General features: G+C 38.6%; 1 non-coding gene across 1 annotated transcript; it reads right to left on the bottom strand.

Annotated features, from left to right (window-relative positions):
• Positions 1 to 591: 591 nt before the first annotated feature.
• Positions 592 to 698, bottom strand: LOC141625545 (small nucleolar RNA R71). The gene has a single exon (XR_012535318.1). It is a non-coding gene; the product is annotated as a small nucleolar RNA R71 (small nucleolar RNA).
• Between the last annotated feature and the right edge of the window lie 20,796 nt (positions 699 to 21,494).

Here is a 21,494-nt window from a genome sequence, read left to right as displayed (position 1 = left end):
AGGTCACAGGGTGGTGAATTAGTACCTTTCAATCCTGAGATTGAGAAGACCTTGCGTGAGTTGAGACGATCATCAAGGGTATTGCCGACAGAGGAAGAGCTGAGTACTCTGTCTAGTTACTACGAGAACGAACTGTTCGAAGAAGATCCACCTACATCTCCTGCTTCTACTTCTTCAGCTGAGACAGTCACTTCTCCAGACATTCCAATCATGGCTGAAGAAGCAACTATAGCAAGTCATTCTCGAGCCGATACCGCAAATCTATACAAGGGGTTCGAATTACAGGAGCCGATAGGAAATTCGAACCGAAGCTTTCCTATATCAACTTAGTTGAGAGGAACCGATTCGGGAGCCGCAAATGAAGATGCGGCCAAGCATATGGAGATATTTATCGATTATTGCTTTATACTATACCCCCGCCGACCGGTGTGACCCGACCGTATAAAGGAGACTATGTTTATATTCTCACCCGTGATGCTTTGCAAGGGAGTGGTACGGAGAGATCCGGATCGAGCCGCTCATGGGATCACCGACTGGAATTCTTTGGCCTTGGCATTCTACAAGAAATACTTCTCCGCCTCGAAGACGAATGCCATTAGAGCTCAGATCACGAGCTTTAAACAGGGGCCCGATGAGAACTTTCATGAAGCATGGGTCCGTTTCAAGAAGCTAGTGCGAACCATTCCGCACCATGGGTTCGAAAAATGGAGTCTTTGCAATCGGTTCTATAACGGGGTGTATGACGATCGAGGGCTATCTTGATATCTGCACCAATGGCCGATTCTTTGAGAATATGGGAGAGACTAAGGGGTGGAAGATCATTGATGACTTAGCCACCCATAAAGTCAATATAGGAATTCGAGAGGCAATCGGAGGAGGAGTCTTTGAATCCCCTTTTGTAGGCCGCATTAGAGGCTCTCACGGCGAGGTTTGACAAATACGAGTTGGGAGGAGCTTCAAAAGGAGGGATGTATTGTGTGAATGCTATTTCGAGACGGTCCTTTCGTCTCGTAGAAGATGTGGAGCCGAGGGACATGTCTCGAAAAATTGTCCTAGTCCCTTTGAGTCTTGTCTTTGCCTTTCGGCATTACACAGCGACAAACACGTACTATGAGCCGAATGTCCATCCCAACTTGAGGTGGAGTAACCGGAATGTCCCGAATCCGACTCAACCTCCACAAGAAGAATAAAGAAGAAAAACGAAGCAGACTTATGTGCCTCCTCATAAGCAACAACAGTTTCAAAACCTCCCTATGTGCCGCAAAGAACAACAATCCCAAAATTCCGAGTTTGCTTTGAGTTGAAGAATATCTTTGCAAAAGGAGTCCCAAGCTAGAGAGGCGGAATGAAATCGCTAGAGAGCCAAATTGCTCAATTGGCTATCAAGAATACCACTCGAGCTCCGGGACACTTACCGACTCAGACGGACCAAAAAGAGACCTTTAATGCCATCACGTTGAGGAGCGGGTCCACCCTGGAGGGGCCTGCTATGATTGAGGATGCCCCTGAAAAAGATAAGCCGGAACCGAGTCAAAACAAAGCCGGAACGAACAAAGGAAAGAAAAAGGCGTCGCAGGTATGTCGGTCGATCGATCGACATACCCAATCGATCGATCGAGCCGAACAAACAAGAGCTTCGGTATCGTTGAAGCGATCGATCGATCGACCTAACCGGCCGATCGACCGAGATTGCTGATAGTGAACCTTTTCGTCCTCCAATGCCCGATAACTTGAGGGATCATTTGTTTCGGTCGATCGCCCTAAAATATTGAGGCCGGACTCCGATCTGCGATGGGTCTGTTCGGTTCGAATACGACCCAATGTCGATCAATGGTTCATATTTGAGACGGTCTGAAGAAGGGTCAAGCTTCAATAAGGAGAAGGTAGTAGACTTCCAGGCTAAGTCCACGGATGCCGGCATGCGAGATTTAGAGGAGAGGGCTAAGTTACTTCTTACAGCCCCATATCCAGAGCGACTAGTGCCAACGAAGGAACAGGTATCTTTAAATAAATTTGAAAAAGTTATTCGTAGCTTGAATGTACAAGTTCCTTTTCTCGAATTAGTAAATCAAGTACCCGCTTATACTAAATTCATGAAACAACTTTTATCTAAAAAGCGGTCACTTGAAACTGTGCATACTGTCGCACTTACTAAAGAGTCGTGTTCTTATCTAACCCACACTGCACCCCACAAACTAGAAGACCTAGGTAGCTTCTCCGTTCCTTGTAGCATTGGTTCCTTTTCGATTGAGAAGGCATTATGTGACTTAGGAGCCAGTATAAGTGTAATACCCTTGAGTCTTGCAAGAAAGCTCAAATTAACTAGGTTCGCAGTGACCGACATGACAGTACAGATGGCTGACCGATCTGCGGTCCAACCTATAGGAGTCTTAGAAGACATTCCCGTGCAAATAGGAAAGTTCTTCTTCCCTGTAGACTTCGTTGTACTTGATATGCCTGAGGATGCCCATATTCCTATCATACTAGGTAGACCATTTCTGCACACTGCTGGTGCAGTCATAGAAGTAGGCTCGGGAACCTTGACCTTCAAAGTAGGGAAGCATTCCATTGTTTTTGCCCAACCTGCTAAGAAGAAAGATCCCATGTGGCATGTGACTTGCAATACGGTTTCTGAAAAGATATCCTACTTTGTGCTTCCTGATATGTCTGTCTCAATTCCTATTTCTGTCGTAACCCCTCCGCCCCAGATTGGGAGCAAATTGGAGGAAGATTTGTCTATTTCTGATATTGCAGGAGTTGGTTTAGGGAAAGAAGAGCCGTATGTTGCTCCAGCTGTGAGGGAGCCGATCATTTCACGAGGCGGTCTTGGTTGGCTTAGCTATGGCACTGATGAGGAGGTTGAAGATGAGCCGGTCAAAGCAACGGAGTCTGATCTGGATTCCGACGAGTCCGAAGAGGTGATTGCTTAGGATGATGTCCGACATGTTGACCTGTTGAGTCTTGCAGACGATGGAAGTGAGAGTGCAGCTGAGAAGATTATCACTATTGAGGCTACTTCTTGTAGCCAGAAGCCAGTCAAGTGGGCCATTCCATGGCCGTTCTTGATCAACTATTAGTTGATTGAGACTTCTTTAAAACATTTACATTTTATATGCTTTCGTTGAACCTTTTTATTTATTGTTTTGTGTGCGCGAAACTTCGCCGTTTACGTTTGCTTAGGATTTTAAACTCTTTAGATGGTTACTTTGGGTTTTGCGCAATTTTTGGGCGCCTATTATTGTGCAATTGCAGGTTTTTAGACCTCATTAGCTCAAGTAATTGAGCAAATATGAAGAAATCAGAAGTTACAACAGTATTTCCAGTCGATCGACTGGTTTGCATAGTCGATCGACTGGTCTGCAGTTTCCAGGAGCTACTGTTCCTTTCACCTTGGTCGATCGACTGAGTGATGTGGTCGATCGACCACCCTGCACTGCTGTACTGGTTCACGATCTCTCCCCTACTATGTTTGGTTGATTTGCGGAATTGAGGGAGTTTTCTACTCCACCATTATCTTCCGTCATTATTTATTTCTTCTATTTTTCTCAATTATGCACAAAATATCGCTTCTAAATTGTTTTCTCGGACTTATGCATGGTTCTTTTGTCTTTTCAGGTCCTTATTGGTAGCATCTAGCTCTTTGAAACCTCCTAGCTCACGCTGGTTTGGGGAGGTTTCCTTTTGCTGCGTTTAAAGTCTTGTGAGTTCCCAAGTTATACTTCTTGTCATATTTATCTATTTTCTCGCAAAATCCCATTTTTCCTTTTCTTTCATTACATGATTTTGCACAATGGGGACATTGTGCGATTTGGTTTGGGGAAAGGTTTTGCGTCGCATATCATTTGCTTGCATTCACGTTTACATTTTTGTTTTGCATTGTTTTCATTGTTTTCTTCATTTCTCTCATATATAAAGAAAATTCCAAAAAAAAAATTCAAAAATTTCATCATAATTCAAAAATTTGCACGTTTATTTTAGCATATAGGTTGAGTCGGAACGATAGTATTTCCATGATGACATTGCATTTGCATCTGTTTTATTGTCTAAGCCTTGCTAATTGACATGTTATTAGTAGAATCAATTGCATAGTCTACGAGTTTTCGTTAAATTATTTGCTGAACTTGAGACTTGACTTAGAATTTTGGCAAGCTACATCATATTTTCTAAGGTTTAGAGCTTATAACTGGTGTCATCTTTGACCAGTTTATCTAGGAATGTGAGTAGTACTCCTTATGAGACATGTTACACAAATATGCAAAAATATGAACTTGATCTGCTTAATACCTGTATGCATTCGGTTTGTGGTTTGTAGACACAAGTGGTAGAGGTCTCCTTTTCTCATTTTACCCATAAGCTTCACACTGCCAAAACAACCTTTTTGTCCCATTACTACATCCTACATTTAGCCTGCCCTTGTCGAGCTAGTAGTTTACGTTTTTGGGATTGTTACTTCGTTTTTGGTGGTTTTTGCTCGATCGAGATGTTGTTGGGAAAATGAAAAGAAGGAAAGAAAGAAATAGAAAAGAAGAAGAAAAAAAAAGATAAAAAAATGATTCGAGAAAGAAAGAAAAAAAAGAGTTCTGTACTGTTCAAAACGGTCGATCGACTGCCAATTCTGGTCGATCGACTGGGATCCGAGAAAAAGAAGAAAGGAATCAATTCGCATATTCAAATCCTTATCTTATGACGATTTTTGCTCCCATGTTGCATTAGTATCTTATGGGGAGTTGGTTGATTACTGTTATGATGGAGATTGTGAGTTTTGTGCTTGCTATAGCACCGTATCGATTGAATTTTGAGCAAGAAGAAGGATGTTGTCATATGGTTCCGTTTTGGTACTAGCTAGATCACCTGTACCTCCACTTTCCCGTAAATGTTTTGCCTCTTCTTACCCATACCTCACATATCCATATATACCTCGGCATGTGTCATGGTCATTTGCTGGTTGGAATGCATATGTACGGTCATAGAGATTTCTTTCATATTAGATTGCAGGCATGTTCTTATAGGTCATAGTTAGGTGAGAGTCTCTACAAAATGAATTCTTTCTATCCTCTTATATATTCTTTTTGATAGAATGTAAGCATTCTAATTAAGCTCAAAAGAAGTATTACAACCTATCAAGAGAAGATTAAGTACATTAAATAAAGCCTACTAGAGTAAGCCATTCCCTATCTCTTACGACATACGACTCATATCTAGGCCGATGCACCTTGCTCTTTACCAATCGCTGAATTTGATGTACCGAATCATAGGCCTCATCGGTTTACCTTCAATTCTAGCCAAATTCGCTGCTGCTGCGGACATGGTAGTAAATCGCCATGACAAAAGAAGAAGATGCCCTTCTCGAATTGATCTCCATTTCCTTCGTCCAATCCAAATTATTGCATTTCCACCGGGGTAGGAATGCACAACCTGAAAGATCGCATGCGGACTTGTCTCTCATGTATCGCATTGCATAATAAGATGGCTAATAGTTTCTGTATCTGTATCACAAGTACAGCATTTATCATCAGTACAGATTCCAATCCTACACAGCATTTATCCTCTTATATATTCACCTGTGCTTATGAGTGATTTGAGCGACCCGTGATAGTCCAATTTGATAAGTCTCTACAGTTGACGGTTCAGCAGTTCTTAACGACTTTATAATTCGTTTGCATGATTCGCATGGCTAATTGATTGTTAGTTATTGCATTAAATTGGTTTAGGCTTGACAGTTTGCATTTCGCTCTGAGATTGAACTCGTTCCATTAGGTAATTAGATCGAGTCTAGTTCTTGCTTGGGGACAAGCAAGGATTTGGTTTGGGGAAGTTTGATGCGTGTCTTTTATATGATGTTTTACATCCTGTTTTACACGCATTTCAGAGCTCATTTGTGTAGTTTAAGCTACCATTTCCCCTATTTCCCCTATTTCCGTCTACTTTCGTGTTTTTGTACATTATTTGCAGAAATGTGAAGAATTCAACGGAAATTTAGCTAAAACCGTCCCCGAGTATCCTGCATTGAATTTGACGTGAAGAATTCACTTAAGGAACGAGCTTGGTGCGCGTTTCAAGGCCCAAAAGACAAATCCACGAGAAGTTAAAAGCGGATTACCAGCTAAAGCAGTCGATCGACTGGCCCCCTTAGTCGATCGACCAACCCACGACTACAGAAGCTACTGTACACTGAAGAGCAGTCGATCGACCGGTCCCAGCAGTCGATCGACCAAGACGCTAATCAGACGTGGATAAGAAGATCGAGGAAAAGCAAGCCCATTCTGTTTAGGTTTTGATAATAAGTGTTACGTATATTTTCTATATAACGTAACCTAGAACATTCAGAAAAATCATGAAGTTTTACATTCAGTTTCAACAGTTTTTAGAATATTAATTAGGGTTCAAGGATTATTTCGGTATTAAATACAATTCACTTTGGCATTCGACTTTGTTCTGCTCCTTCGCAATTCACACCTTATTCTCTGGTTTTATTCAGTTATTTTGCATTCATACGTAGTTGTAGAATTGCTAGATCAGTTTCCCCAAAGCCGAATTGCCGTCTTATGTTAATTGTTTATTTTACCGTATTAATCATGAATTCTGTAGTTTATTTAGCCAATTTCATTGTTGCCTTTAATTTCAGTATGAGTAGCTAAATTGCTTGTGCTAGGATGTAGGAGAACTGTATGATTAGGCGGCGTAGAATTAACATGGACTGAAATCGCGTGTCAGTCGATCGACCTCCATACCTGGTCGATCGACTGGCCACGTGAGGTTTTACCTTCGTTTTAATTGTTTTAATTCTTTATTCGACGAATCGAGTGCACATGACTAGGTGAATGTTTAGGATGTGACTGACCTATTAGATCGAGAGATAGGGGCAATTGTTAGATCACCAATTAAAATGACTAAACAATGCTGAGATCGAATGATAGGTAAAGTTTAGATTATTAGTCACTTTTCAGGACGAGAGTCAGTATTAGTGATATTAGGGACTTATAGCGAGATCGAAAGATGCTATCTATAAAGAGTTGACTGAGAGGACCTCTTGTTTTCCCACCTCATGTGTTTGATTTAGACCGACTTAGCTTGCTGCCGCCGAAACTATAGTGAACCGACCATCCTAGTACCCTTCTTTATATTTGATTTAATATATTTCTTTAGTTTATTATCTTTATTGTTAGTAGCTATAGACCAAATCAAATCAACCCCCACACTTGTTACCTTAGACTAAATTTAGACAACTTTTAATTACATTCGCCTCCTTGTGGTTCGACCCTGTTACCACTAGCCTAGGTTAGTTTTCATAGGAATTATAAATTTTATTTTTGGTACTCACAACGACGGGTATCAAATCTTCTTATGCATTCCTAAAGTAGAGTGCTTTATTTTGTGATTTATGTACAGTTCACAATTTGTTTGATAGAGTTTTATATCTGATATGCAGCTAGTAAAGACAGGAGACATATATGATAAAGTCAAAACCATCAGAATAAACAAGCAATAGGGCCTTTTTCTTTCAATCCACTCATGCATATGTGACGCTATGCATTTACTGAGTTCCATATTGTTGCGTATCACGTGTTGTTGATCTCAATAAGTATCTTTTGTTACAGGTTTTTAATATTTCCTAATCTCGAGAAGACATTTAAGGAAGAGAGTGTTGTTCAAGTAAAAATACTGATTAGTTTATTAACTAAGACATGTATCTGATTATTTATACACTTGGATGTTTAGAGAACATGAAATATTGATTAGTTTATTAATTAAGATGTGTATGTGATTATTTATACACTTGGATGTATAATTTTTAACATCGACATTATTGTTCTGCCAGATGATATGCATGTTTGTTGGTTGCCAGTTTGGCACGCTTTTGTATGTATTGTTTATTTATTTCGCTATTTGGCTTATCAAATCAATGTCGATATTGCTGTTGAAATTTTGGTAGTGAATAATTTTTTTTTATTTTAAATATCAATCTATGGTGGTGGTTCTTAAGTATGAAACGCCACTATTAGTTCACCTTTAGTGGTGGTTCTTTACTAATAACCGACGTTATAATTATCTTTAGTGGTGGTTCTTTAATAACAACCGACGTTAAAGAGAACATATAGTGGCGGGTTGTGGCGGAAAGTTATTATTGAAATATCTATGGTGGCGGTTTTCAAAAAATAACCGCCACTATAGATGAGTTACAGTGGCGGTTCTTATCTAACAACCGTCATATTATATAAGTTTATAATGGCGGTTTTGTATAACAACCGCCACTATAAGAGAGTTATTGCGGCGGTTCAACAACTGCCTACAACCGCCGTAAAGTTTATACGACATTGTGATAAACGACGGACCCTAAATCTCGAAAAACCGCCACAAAAGGCCATTTATAACCGCCACTGTAGGGAGTTTTTCTACTAGTGTTGCGGGGCTTATCACTTTGACCATTGCAACTGGACCCTTGGAAAGACAAGCCAGTTTTTAGGTGGTCGACATCGACGCCTCATTCAACATGCCCCTAGGGCGCCCCTAGATTCACGACGTCAAGGCCGTTACCTTAACCCTCCATCAGAAAATCAGAGTCCCTTTCAATGGGAAGGCGATCACCATCCCCGCTTCCCTGATCAAGGCTATCATGAAGAAGGGAATAGCCTCTCAGGTCATTGAGGAGGACGATAGTAAAATGTGGGGATTCCAAGCTGTGAATGCCCTGACCGATGAATCAACACCCTTGGATTGTGAACCGTTTTCCAACCTCACAATCAATCGCATTCTGATGCGCCAGGGTTATTTCTCGGGCTTACCCCTGAATCCGCTGAAGAGCACCTTGCCTCCTTTGAAACAGGCCAAGGTCCCAAACATCCCCTTCGGGCTAGGCTATGAGCCTACCGATGAAGACATCCAGGAGATGAACCTCCTAATACGGATGCGCAAAAAGCACGGAGTCATCCTCCGTCCCTACCATTTGACTCTCAATGGATAATTCGTCCCCGAGGGAGAATCCAAGCTCTAGAACGGCTTTCCTAAGCCAATCTACGATCCCGTAGCTAAGGTCAAACACCCGGGTGTGGAGGTCTTTCAAGACTGCTACTTCATCCCCAACAACACCAAAGCTGCGTCGACCAAATCTGAGTCGACCCCATGCCTCGACGGACAAGCCGCCAGTCTCCTCTTCAGAGAAGACAACATCACCTCGGCTATTAGGACATCATCAAAATTTATCTAAAGGATAACCAGTTCGATCCCACCGCCATAATCTCTGATACTGACACGAAGAAAACTACACAAGGCTGGAGAAAAACAGTCAAGTGGATCGATCGTCAGGGCCGCATTCTCAAGATCACAACTGGAGAAGGCCCTATGTTCAAAAAGGGAAGTGAAGAAGAGTCTGAGTTTGAGTCAGAGTCAGAGTATGTCTTAGCTCCTAGCTCTCCTGATGTCCCAATCAAGGTCCCCTTTCCACTGTTTTATCACAAACTCGTGGCTGCTTCAGAGGCCGAGTCAACTAAGGAAGGTAGCAACCTGGAGCTTGTTCCAGGGGCCACCCTCTCTACAGTGTCGCCTATGACTGCCCACGAGATGTCTGTCATATCCGAGCTTTTCGCTCAAGTCGACTTAATGAATGCTAAGTTTGCTTATGACTCGTCTCAATTTAACTGTAATGCGATTCTGAACGAACATCAGGAATTTGACTTGAGTGACTATCCACCTCACCTAGCCAAAGAACTTGACAAACGAGAAGATAGGACCCCCATCATTGAGGAGACCGAACCTATTAACGTAGGGACCGATAACACACCTCAAGAACTTAGGATAGGGACTACCCTTGACCCCTCAGAAAGACAGCAGTTCATCGACCTCCTGCATGAGTACAAGGACGTATTCGCATATATGGTCCTACAAAGACATGCCTGGGATTGACAGGGATATTGCAGAGCACAGGATACCCAATAAACCCGGAGCTAAACCCGTGAAGCAAAAGTTGCGCCGAATGCGCCCTGAAAATCAAGGAAGAGGTAGACAAACAGTTCAAAGCTGGGTTCATCAAAGTGTCCGATTATTCTGACTGGGTGGCCAACATAGTTCCTGTACCCAAGAAGGAAGGGAGAATTCGGGTTTGCGTCGACTTCAGGGACCTAAACAAAGCAAGTCAAAAAGACGACTTCCCTCTGCCACATGTTGACATCCTGGTGGATAACACCACCGAGCACGCCCTATTATCATTCATGGACGAGTATGATGGGTATAGCAAGATCAAAATGGCTGAGGAAGACATGCACAAGACTGCATTCACTACACAGTGGGGTACATATTGCTACATGGTCATGCCCTTCGGCCTAATCAACGCCGGAGCAACCTACCAAAGAACCGCCACCACACTCCTACATGATATGATGCACAAGGAAGTGGAGGTATATGTTGATGACATGATCGTTAAATCAAAAGAACGGGACGGCCACATCTGCGGAAGTGGAGGTATATGTTGATGACATGATCGTTAAATCAAAAGAACGGGACGGCCACATCTGCGCCCTTCGGAAATTCTTCGCTCGCCTTCGGAAATACAACATGAGACTAAATCCTCAGAAATGTGCATTCGGGGTCACCTGCGGAAAACTCCTGGGACACGTCGTCAGCAAAAGAGGCATCGAGATCGATCCTACCAAAATCAAGGCCCTACAACAAATACCTCGGCCTATGAAACTCGGGGATTTCTCGGTCACATCCAATACATCAGCCGCTTCATAGCCAAACTCACTATGATCTGTGAACCAATATTCGAGAAGCTTCACGCCTCCAATCACACCGATTGGGACGACGACTATCAAAAGGCCTTCGACAGAATAAAGGAAATCCTATCCAAACCTCCTGTCCTCATGCCACCTTAACAAGGAATTCCCTTATCTTTATACCAGACTGTCACCGACACAGCCATGGGGGAAATGCTAGCACAAACAGTCGACGGCGAAGAACAGTCCATCTACTACATCAGCAAAAATTTCATCGAGTACGAGACAAGGTACACCCAACTAGAAAAGACATGCCTTGCCCTGGTCCGGTAAACAAAAAAGTTGCGACATTACATGCTGAGCTACACGGTTCACATCTACTCCAAGATGGACCCGGTAAGATACATCTTCAAAAAACCCGTACTAAACGGAAGGCTGTCTAGATGGACGCTTATGCTATCCAAATTTGACCTCAAATTCATACCCCTCAAGGTTATCAAGGGAAGCCAGCCGCCGATTTCCTAGCAGAAAATCCCGTCAACGAGAACACAATGACCGACACATGGTCACTTCCTGACGAAGACATCCTTTGTGCCGACACCGACGAATGGGACCTATACTTCGACGGTGCATCAAACCCGAGAGGCTTCGGGGTAGGAATCCTTCTAGTATCACGAGAGGGAGAACATGTTCTAATCTCAGTCAAGCTAGAATTCGCCGTCACCAACAATGCCGCCGAATACGAAGCATGCGTCATCGGCCTACAAGCAGCCATAACACTTAGCATCAAGAGACTGAGGGTCCACGGTGATTCCTCAATCATCATCAATCAGGTGTCCGGATCATAGAAAATCTGAAGCAACAACTTAGCACCATATCGATCAAAGATCAATCAAGAGGCCGAATTCTTCGACGAAGTCGACTACTTCCACTTGCCACGAGAGGAAAATCAATTTGCTGATGCCCTGGCAAAACTTGTCGCGCTCGTCAACATACCTAACGACATGGCATCGATGCCCCTATGTGTAGAGAGAAGGAGCGAGCTAGCTCATATCTGCGCCATCAACAACGATGAGGAATACCATGTCGAACATTGGTACCAAGCCATCCTCAACTACAAAATCAAAAACGAATTCCCTCCCAATTCTTATACCAGAGGACAAAGAGCCATCCGTTTACTTACATCACAATTCGTGATAAACCAAGAACAACTATACAAAATGTAGATACCTCATTTTTGCACCTCTCGCCAAACACCCAGTGATGATTGGGCCGCATGTTTGATACGCGGAGCGATTTTGTGTCAGTTCGTAAGTTCATCGACAAGTGATAGCTCAAACACTCGAGTCAACCTTATGGTCGTCATCTTCGCACGGGTACGTGTTGGAGTATGTGTCCTCAACAATAGTGCGATCACATGATTTAAAATAATAATCAAATCTCATAATAACAATACGTAAAGGATTATTCATTTATATAGTCAACTGATCAACATTAATCAGTAATGATTGGCTAACTAGAAGTTTGACATTACTGTCGTTTGACGGTGGTGATCAGTTGATCCCTTAAGGTCACACCTATAGGACAAATCCCTTAATAGACAAGTTGATTAATTGTATGACGATACAAGTTGATCAATTCCTAAAATTGAACAATTGTATTGTTAGTGAGAATATTTAATATCTTATTGTAATTTGATTAAATAAGATTTATTTTAGTAATTAAAAGATTTTATTACTAAAATTGATTATTGTTTATGAAACAATTGAGATAAGAATAAATTGTTAATTATAATTACAATATGTTGTGAATTATAATTATATGACCCATTTAATTTATGTGATCAAGAATCACTAGACAATTTGTTATATGTAATTTAATTAATGATATTTATTTGATAAATATGTATTAAATTAATTAATAACATGTTACATGCTACATGTGACATATTGTGTGACAAGTGACAAATTGACAAAATAAAATGGAAGTCCATTTTACATATGGACCGAAAAAATGGAGGGTGGAAGGAGTTAGTGGATGATTTATTTAATGTGATAAAATGGACAAAATCATACCTATTCTATACTAGCCTTACACATCAATATTTTGGAGAAGAGAAAAAGAAAAAGGGAAGTGCCATGCATTGGCTTTGAGAACCCACCAAAACCGGCTCCCCTTTTGTACGTAGAGAAATTATTTTCTCTATTTTGCCGTTCATGCATTCATCATTCTTATTCTCATCTTGTCACTAACATCTCTCTAAAAACTAGTTTTAGAATATAATAAATTGTTGATCTAATATTATAATAAACATTAGATTACTAGTGTAGTAATAGAGATAATATTAGAATCTATTTAAGGTTTCATAATACACTAATCTAGTAAATTAGTATATTATTTTAAGGGACTTGTTTTGGGTGCAATCAAAGGAGGATATTTACATTTGGGATTTAGGAGGATCATCCATAATATTTGAGCTCAAGAACAAATAAGCAAGGTGTCCTTATTTGTGACCAAATTTTCGAATCATCAACAATGTAAGGACCATTGTTTTTCTCATTTTATTTCTTATTTAGTTATGCATGCACTAGATCTAAAGAACTCATATTAATATGTTAATAAGTTCACCATTATAAAAGTCTAATAATAGGTATATGAACCTAACAATTGGTATCAGAGCCAGGTTGTTGCATGCATAATCGATTTATAGTTTTTTCGAGTTATTAGTAACTTAATTAAAACTAATAATTTTTGATTTATTAGATAAAGCCACGAAATATTAATTCATGTTGTATATACTGGTCCAAAAATAGTTTTAGGTCATTTTTATGATTTATGGTATTTTATTGCTCATTTTAATATTTTTTAGTTATTTTATTACATTTTTATGACTAAAATGGAAATTAAAATGCTAAAAATAGTTAAACTAAGTCTCTGACCTTGAAATTTTTATATGAACTCACATGCATATTTTACATTTAGTATGTAAAATTTCGTATAAATTTGATTTATTTTGCATGATTTATGATTTTTATGAGATAAAATGAATTAAATGGAGGTAAAATGGTTAAATATAGTTAACCTTCGAAACAGGCCATGAAATTTTAATATGTCGTCACATGCATATTTTAAACACTGTTTGTAAAATTTGAGATGAACTTGATTCATTTAGCATGATTTATGAATTTTTAGTGTAAAAATGACATAAATAGTGACTATTTTAGCATAAATAGCTAAAACGAATTACATGGAATGATAAAATTATTTTAGGTTGCATTTATATCCCACTTATCATATCTAAAGTTGTAAAATTGATTAGATTAATTTTTGAATTCTTTAGATGTTTTATTTGATAAAACCGAGAAATCGCAACTACATTTTTCTCGAAATAAGTTCGAAAATTTTAGACATGATTTTTGATATTATGAGTATCATGGATATATTTCAGAATGTTCAAAAATTTGAAATTCAAATTTTGAAATTATTGTAATTTAATTTGGATTTATTTCATAAATGTTATGATTTTAGGGTAAAAAATGAGCATAAAATTAAATCAAGTTTAATTATTGTCAAAAATTGAGTGATGACTAATTTTTGAGACCTAAGAGTGTTAGGATAATTAAATTGGACTAAAATTGAATTTTAGTATTATTTAGCGATTTTAATAAGTTAAAAGTCGTGGATTTCCATAAAACCGGGTTATATGATCGATATGAGTTAAATAGGGCGATTTGGCACATAATTTGGCATGATAGACACATATTATTGTTGAATGTCATATTTTATTTATGTAATTTTGAATTATGTAATTTTATCTTAGCATGACCTTAGTTTTAATCAATATTACCCGTAATGAAAGGGGATATTGATTCGGTTGTAATTTAATGTGATCTCGTATCACTTTTATTTACTAATTTTTCATTTTAAAAATGTATAATAGGAATAGCTATGTATTTTTATTATTGTTTGTAACTCCGAAGTTCCTTCAAGACGGTGCCATTTGGAAAGGCGTTCCGACAAAGACGGTGTTCTTGGGAGGCGTACCACTTGAAGATTCAAGGGACCAAAGGAGTTGGTTTCCGAATTTGTAATAGATTATTTGATTTTCTATTTTAGGAAGGCCATACTAGGAATTTATTATTTGTTTTGCATTTCTTTTAATATGTTGCATGCATTGCCAAATCGCCATAACAACACATGCATATCACACCGAGTCTTCGACCGTGTCAATTATAATTATCGATAATTCGACGTTTAGTTCACTTAAAATTGATAAATAATAAATTGACAAGACCTTTATTTTTAAAAGATTGAGACTTAGCCTTACCAAATAGTAGGAGCCCATGAATCCAAATTTCATAAGGAGTACAATACGATTTATCGGGGTGCTTCTATTGACGTTAGGTAAGTGGGGTAATTAGTAGTTATTACACTTCGAAAGTTTGGTTGATCTCAACGAAGGTATTCTGCGACCATAGCCGTAAAAGGTTCGGGCTAAAGATAAATTTAATGTAAAATCATCGATTAAGAGATTTAACCCACCAAGTTATATTAGTAAAGATGTAGAGGGCCAGTTGGCTCACATCCAAGTTAATATGAATTTTGGATCTCAGAATCATTCATTATAGTTGGGTAGAGGTCACTATATTAATGCAATACTTGTATTAATTTTTACGATTATTATAACGATAAATGTTAATTAATTTCGTTCATATCCGTTTTGTAGTTATCTTTTTCCTCAATGGATTCATCCAACTCATTAACACCGATCACCATTGAATCATGTCACGAATCGTTCGACGAAATTTGCTCTCTAAACAATCTTGATACGACTAGAGAAATTTATTTTGGCATTGGTTCCGATTGTACTCTTAACTTCATTACAACTTCCTCACCTCCTATCATAACTAGAAACTTAGTGAATAAGTATTGTGAAGACAGCCTCACTAATTCCATGGGATCCTTGTCTTTGAAAGCAAGGAGAAATGAGAGAGCTAGTGGGAGTTTTCGCAAAGGCTTGCCATCAAGAAGAGAAAATTTATAAAGAGGGATAGAAATAAGAGGTCTAAATCAAACCATAGGGATTTATTGGCTAGTGGGACTGCCAATATTGTATGCCTTTATTGTCATAGCATGGGCCATTGGGTAAGGGATTGCCCCATCTTTTTGGGAGATATCAATGATGGACTTGACGATCCACTTGGTAACATTTCTTCCGAATTCTTTGTTATTGATGTAAGTTATACTTCTACCTCAACGTGGATATTGGATACCGGTTGTCGTTCTCACCTTTGTAATCATATATAGGGGCTTAGAAACGTGGAAAAGCTAAAGAAGGGTGATGTAGATCTCCGACTAGGAAATGGAGCTAGGGTAGCCGCCACTTCAAAAGGAACTTATGTACTTGTTATAGCTAATGGCTTTGAGTTGTACTTACATAATTGTTATTTTGTACCATCTTTATCTAAGAACATCATTTCCGTTGCCATTTTAGACATGGATGGGTTTTCTTTTGCTATTAAGAATTATTATTGTGAAATCTCAAGGAATAACTTGACCATAGGACAAGGCACTTCAATTAATGGCATTTATGTTTTTGAAATTTTTGACTCAAGCAAAGACATCTATAACATACAATCCAAAAGACTTAAAACAAGTGAACCAAATGAATCATACATTTGGCATTGTCGATTAGGTCAGATAAATGAGAAACGCATCAAAAGGCTAGTGTCGACTGGAATTATTGGACCCTTTGATTTTCGATCATATGGAATATGCAAATCTTGTCTCCTTGGCAAAATGATTCATGCTCCCTTTAGTGGTAAAGGGACACGAGCAAGTGATTTATTGGGGCTAATACACACCGATATATGTGGTCCAATGAGTATCACCGCTAGAGGAAATTATGATTACTTCGTCACTTTTACCGATGATTTAAGTAGATATGGTTATGTTTACTTAATCAAATATAAAAGTGAAGCTTTTGAGAAATTTAAAGAATTTCAAAAGGAAGTAGATAACCAATTGAACAAGAAGATTAAAGCACTACGATCAGATCGTGGTGGAAAATATCTTAGCAATGAATTCGATTCTCACTTAAAATAATGTGGTATTGTATCACAACTCACTCCTCCGGGCACACCTCAACTCAATGGTGTTGCCGAAAGGAGGAATAGAACCCTACTAGATATGGTTCAATATATGATGAGTCAAACGGATCTACTGGATTCGTTTGGGGTTTTGCAATTCTAACGGCCATAAAATCATCAAATCAATATCCAACAAAAGCTGCAGATAAGACTCCATATGAGATATGGAAGGGAAAAGTCCCAAACTTGTCATATATAAAAATTTGGGGTTGTGAAGATTATGTAAAGAACAAGTCTACCGATAAGCTAGCACCTAAATCTGACAAGTGTTACTTTGTAGGTTATCCAAAGAACACTCGTGGGTATTAGTTCTACAACCGTCATGAGAACAAAGTGTTTGTGGCTTATGAGGCTGTCTTTCTAGAATTCGAATACATTTCTAGAAGACAGAGTGGACGAAAATTTGAACTTGACGAAGTTCAAGAACCACAAACTCGAGAAGAGGTGCAAGAAGATGTTCCTTCATCGTCTAATCAAGTTATTTTTCCTTCCGAACCTATGAGGTCAAGTAGGGTTAGTCGCCAACCCGATCGATACGTGGGCATCATCGAGTTGGATGACGAATTGGACGTCTTACTTTTGGAAAGTGACGAACCTGCAACCTACAAAGCTGCAATTTCAAGTCCAAATTCAACTTTATGGCAAGAAGCTATGCAATCCGAAATAAAATCTATGCATGAGAACCAAGTATGGGACTTGGTTGATTTGCCTATAGGTGTGAGACCCCTTCAATGCAAATAGATCTTTAAGGTAAATAATGCTATATTAGGACATGATGATGTCTATAAAGCGAGGCTAGTTGAAAAAGGATTTACCCAAGTTCATGGTTTACACTATGACGAAACCTTTGCCCCCGTAGCCATGTTTAGATCAATTCGGATTATGTTAGCGATTGCCGCATTTCATGATTATGAAATATGGCAAATGGATGTCAAAACCGCCTTCCTAAATGGGTATTTAGAGGAGGAAGTTTATATGACACAACCTGAGGGTTTTGTACATCCTAAATCCTAACATGGTATGCAAACTTAAGAGATCCATCTATGGTCTTAAGCAAGCATCAAGAAGTTGGAATCATTGTTTTGATCATGTTATAAAAGAGAATGGTTTCACTCGGAGTGTCGATGAACCATGTTTATACATGAAGTTTAGTGGGAGCAAAGTCATCTTTCTAATCTTGTATGTAGACGACATACTTCTCATTGTCAATGATATACCAATGCTTACCTCTGTTAAAGGGTGGCTAGGGAATCATTTCCAAATGAAATATTTTGGAGACGTACAATGTATATTGGGTATCCAGATCTATAGAGATAGATCTAGGAGGATATTGGCACTAAGTCAAGAGTCTTATACTGATAAGGTTCTTCGACGTTTCAACATAGACAAATCTAAGAGGGGTTTTATCCTAATGGGTAGTGGGGTTACATTGAGCAAGTCTCAGTCACCCACAGAACCTGAAGATGTTGAACGCATGAAATTTATCCTTTATGCTTCCGCCGTGGGATTAATCATGTATGACATGATATGCACTCGTCCGGATGTATCATATACTTTGAGCATGACAAGTAGATATCCAGCAAACCAGGTGAGAGTCATTGGATAGCCGTCAAGAATATCCTTAAGTACATGAGAAGAACTAAGGACTCATTCTTGGTGTTTGGAGGAGATTTCGAGCTAAGTGTGAAGGGTTACACTGACTCAAGCTTTCAAACGGATAGGGATGATTTAAAATCCAGGCTGGCTTTGTTTTCATGATTAATGGTGGGGCGGTTAGCTGGAGGAGCTTCAAAGAGTCGGTCATTGCGGATTCTACAACGGAGGTTGAGTACATTGTAGCGTCTGAAGCTGGCAAGGAAGTCGTGTGGATTAGGCAATTTTTGGAGGGCCTAAGGATAGTTCCTATCGCCAAGGATCCTATCACGATATTCTGTGATAATAGTGGGGCAATCTTTAAAGCTAAAGAACCCAAGTCTAGTAACAAGTCTAGACTCGTACTTAGAAAATTTCATGTAATTAGAGATTCCATTGAAAGGAAGGAAATAGCGATTTGTAAGGTTGGGACGGATGATAACATTGCTGATCCTTTAACCAAGCCTTTATCGCAGGCTAAGCATGACCAACATGTTATTTCCATTGGTCTGAAACGCATGCCAAGTTTGTATTAGATTATTAGATATGAAATGAAAAACTTTGTTTCTGGTTTATATATGATAATCGCATTTATCGATTGAGTTTCTTTATGCAAACTCATTTATTTGTTGCTTTGCTATATCCAAATGGGTTGTTGAGACAATATTGAACCCCATTGAAGTGAACTGGATTAACATAGTATTCGCCTCTAGTTACTTAAAGGAGGTGCTGTCTCAAAGTGACTAGAGTGTGATGCGATTGATGGCAAGTTCAAGTGCCATAGGGTCATATGGGATGACTAGTCGATCACATAGACAGACTGTATGGGACACTCTGTCGGGCAGTGGCCGCTTATAGAGTTCTGCAAATTCATAAAGCCTGGTCGTGGCAAGAGCTACTATAGTATTCTTATGAGTCGATTCTTTTGACTATAGACTATTCGCCCAAGTTGGCACAAATTTCTAAATGACTTTGATTTATACTCTACGACTGTCATAACTGAAGTCAAACGAGTATATTTTGGGTCATGATTAACGGTGGCTATACGAAGGGAATAGTGCGACAGGAATTATCCACCCCCTTATCAGGGTTGTTTAAAATCTCAAGGCCACTCGAGGAGTAGTGAACTGAATATACGTGGCCACGCTCGGAAGGTATCTACGGTAGATAATTCCTGTCAAACAGTTACTCTCCACATCGAGGAAACCACTCAAGATATGATCAAATGCAAGTACGACCTGCAAGACACCTTGCATTGAGTGGGAGATTGTAATAGGACAAGAGAATTGGTGACGCACACTTGTCTCGGACAAGTGGGAGATTGTTGGAGTATGTGTCCTCAACAATAGTGCGATCACATGATTTAAAATCATAATAAAATCTCATAATAAGAATACGTAAGGGATGATTCATTTATATAGTCAACTGATCAACATTAATCAGTAATTACTGGCTAACTTGAAGTTTGACATTACTGTCGTTTGACGGTGGTGATCAGTAGATCCCTTAAGGTCACACCTATAGGACAATTCCCCTAATAGACAAGTTGATTAATTATATGACGATACAAGTTGATCAATTCCTTAAAATTGAACAATTGTATTGTTAGTGAGAATATTTAATATCTTATTGTACTTTGATTAAATAAGATTTATTTTAGTAATTAAAAGATTTTATTACTAAAATTGATTATTGTTATTGAAACAATTGAGATAAGAATGAATGGTTAATTATAATTACAATATGTTATGAATTATAATTATATGACCCATTTTATTTATGTGATCAAGAATCACTAGACAATTTGTTATATGTAATTTAATTAATGATATTTATTTGATAAATATGCATTAAATTAATTAATAACATGTTACATGCTACATGTGACATATTGTGTGACAAGTGACAAATTGACAAAAAAAAATGGAAGTCCATTTTACATATGGACCGAAAAAATGGAGGGTGTAAGGAGTTAGTGGATGATTTATTTTATGTGATGAAATGGACATAATCATACCTATTCTATACTAGCCTTACATATCTATATTTTGGAGAAGAGAAAAAGAAAAAGGGAAGTGCCATGCATTGGCTTTGAGAACCCTCCAAAACCGGCTCCCCTTTTGTACATAGAGAAATTGTTTTCTCTATTTTGCCATTCATGCATTCATCATTCTTATTCTCATCTTGTCACTAACATCTCTCTAAAAACTAGTTTTAGAATATAATAAATTGTTCATCTAATATTATCATAAACATTAGATTACTAGTGTAGTAATAGAGATAATATTAGAATCTATTTAAGGTTTCATAATACACTAATCAAGTAAATTAGTATATTATTTTAAGGGACTTGTTTTGTGTGCAATCAAAGGAGGATCTCTACATTTGAGATTTAGGAGGATCATCCATAATATTTGAGCTTAAGAACAAATAAGGAAGGTGTCCTTATTTGTGCCCAAATTTTTGAACCATCAACAATGTAAGGACCATTGTTTTTCTCATTTTATTTTTTATTTAGTTATGCATGCACTAGATCTAAAGAACTCATATTAATATGTTAATAAGTTCATCATTATAAAAGTCTAATAATAGGTATATGAACCTAACAGTACGTCGTTTTAACAGTAATTAGAGTTCATTTGGAGTCCGGGTCAAAAACCGCTTCATTTTCTTATAAACCGTTTAAAATGCCGAGTCGGAATGTTCTAGAACTCTCTGGATATTTATTCCTAATTTTATTTTAATATCTTTAAGGAATTATCTTCCGTATATAGTGTTTCAGGGAATAAGGAAGTATAGATCTACCGAAATTCCATAACAAAACGCGCAAATGTTGCTTGCAGAGGAGGAAACCTCTGGGGAAATGACGCAGAAGGTGCTGCGCCTCTTCCAAGAGTCGCAGTGACTGCTACGCCTCTTCCCTAACCCTCTTTCCATGCTTTCCAGAATCTTTTCGTGATTTGTTTCCGTATCGGTGCCATACCTAAACTCCTTCGTGTGTTTA

Source organism: Silene latifolia, chromosome X, assembly GCF_048544455.1.
Source record: "Silene latifolia isolate original U9 population chromosome X, ASM4854445v1, whole genome shotgun sequence".
In the NCBI taxonomy this organism is placed as follows: domain Eukaryota; kingdom Viridiplantae; phylum Streptophyta; class Magnoliopsida; order Caryophyllales; family Caryophyllaceae; genus Silene; species Silene latifolia.
This window is presented reverse-complemented; position numbering and strand designations above follow the sequence as displayed.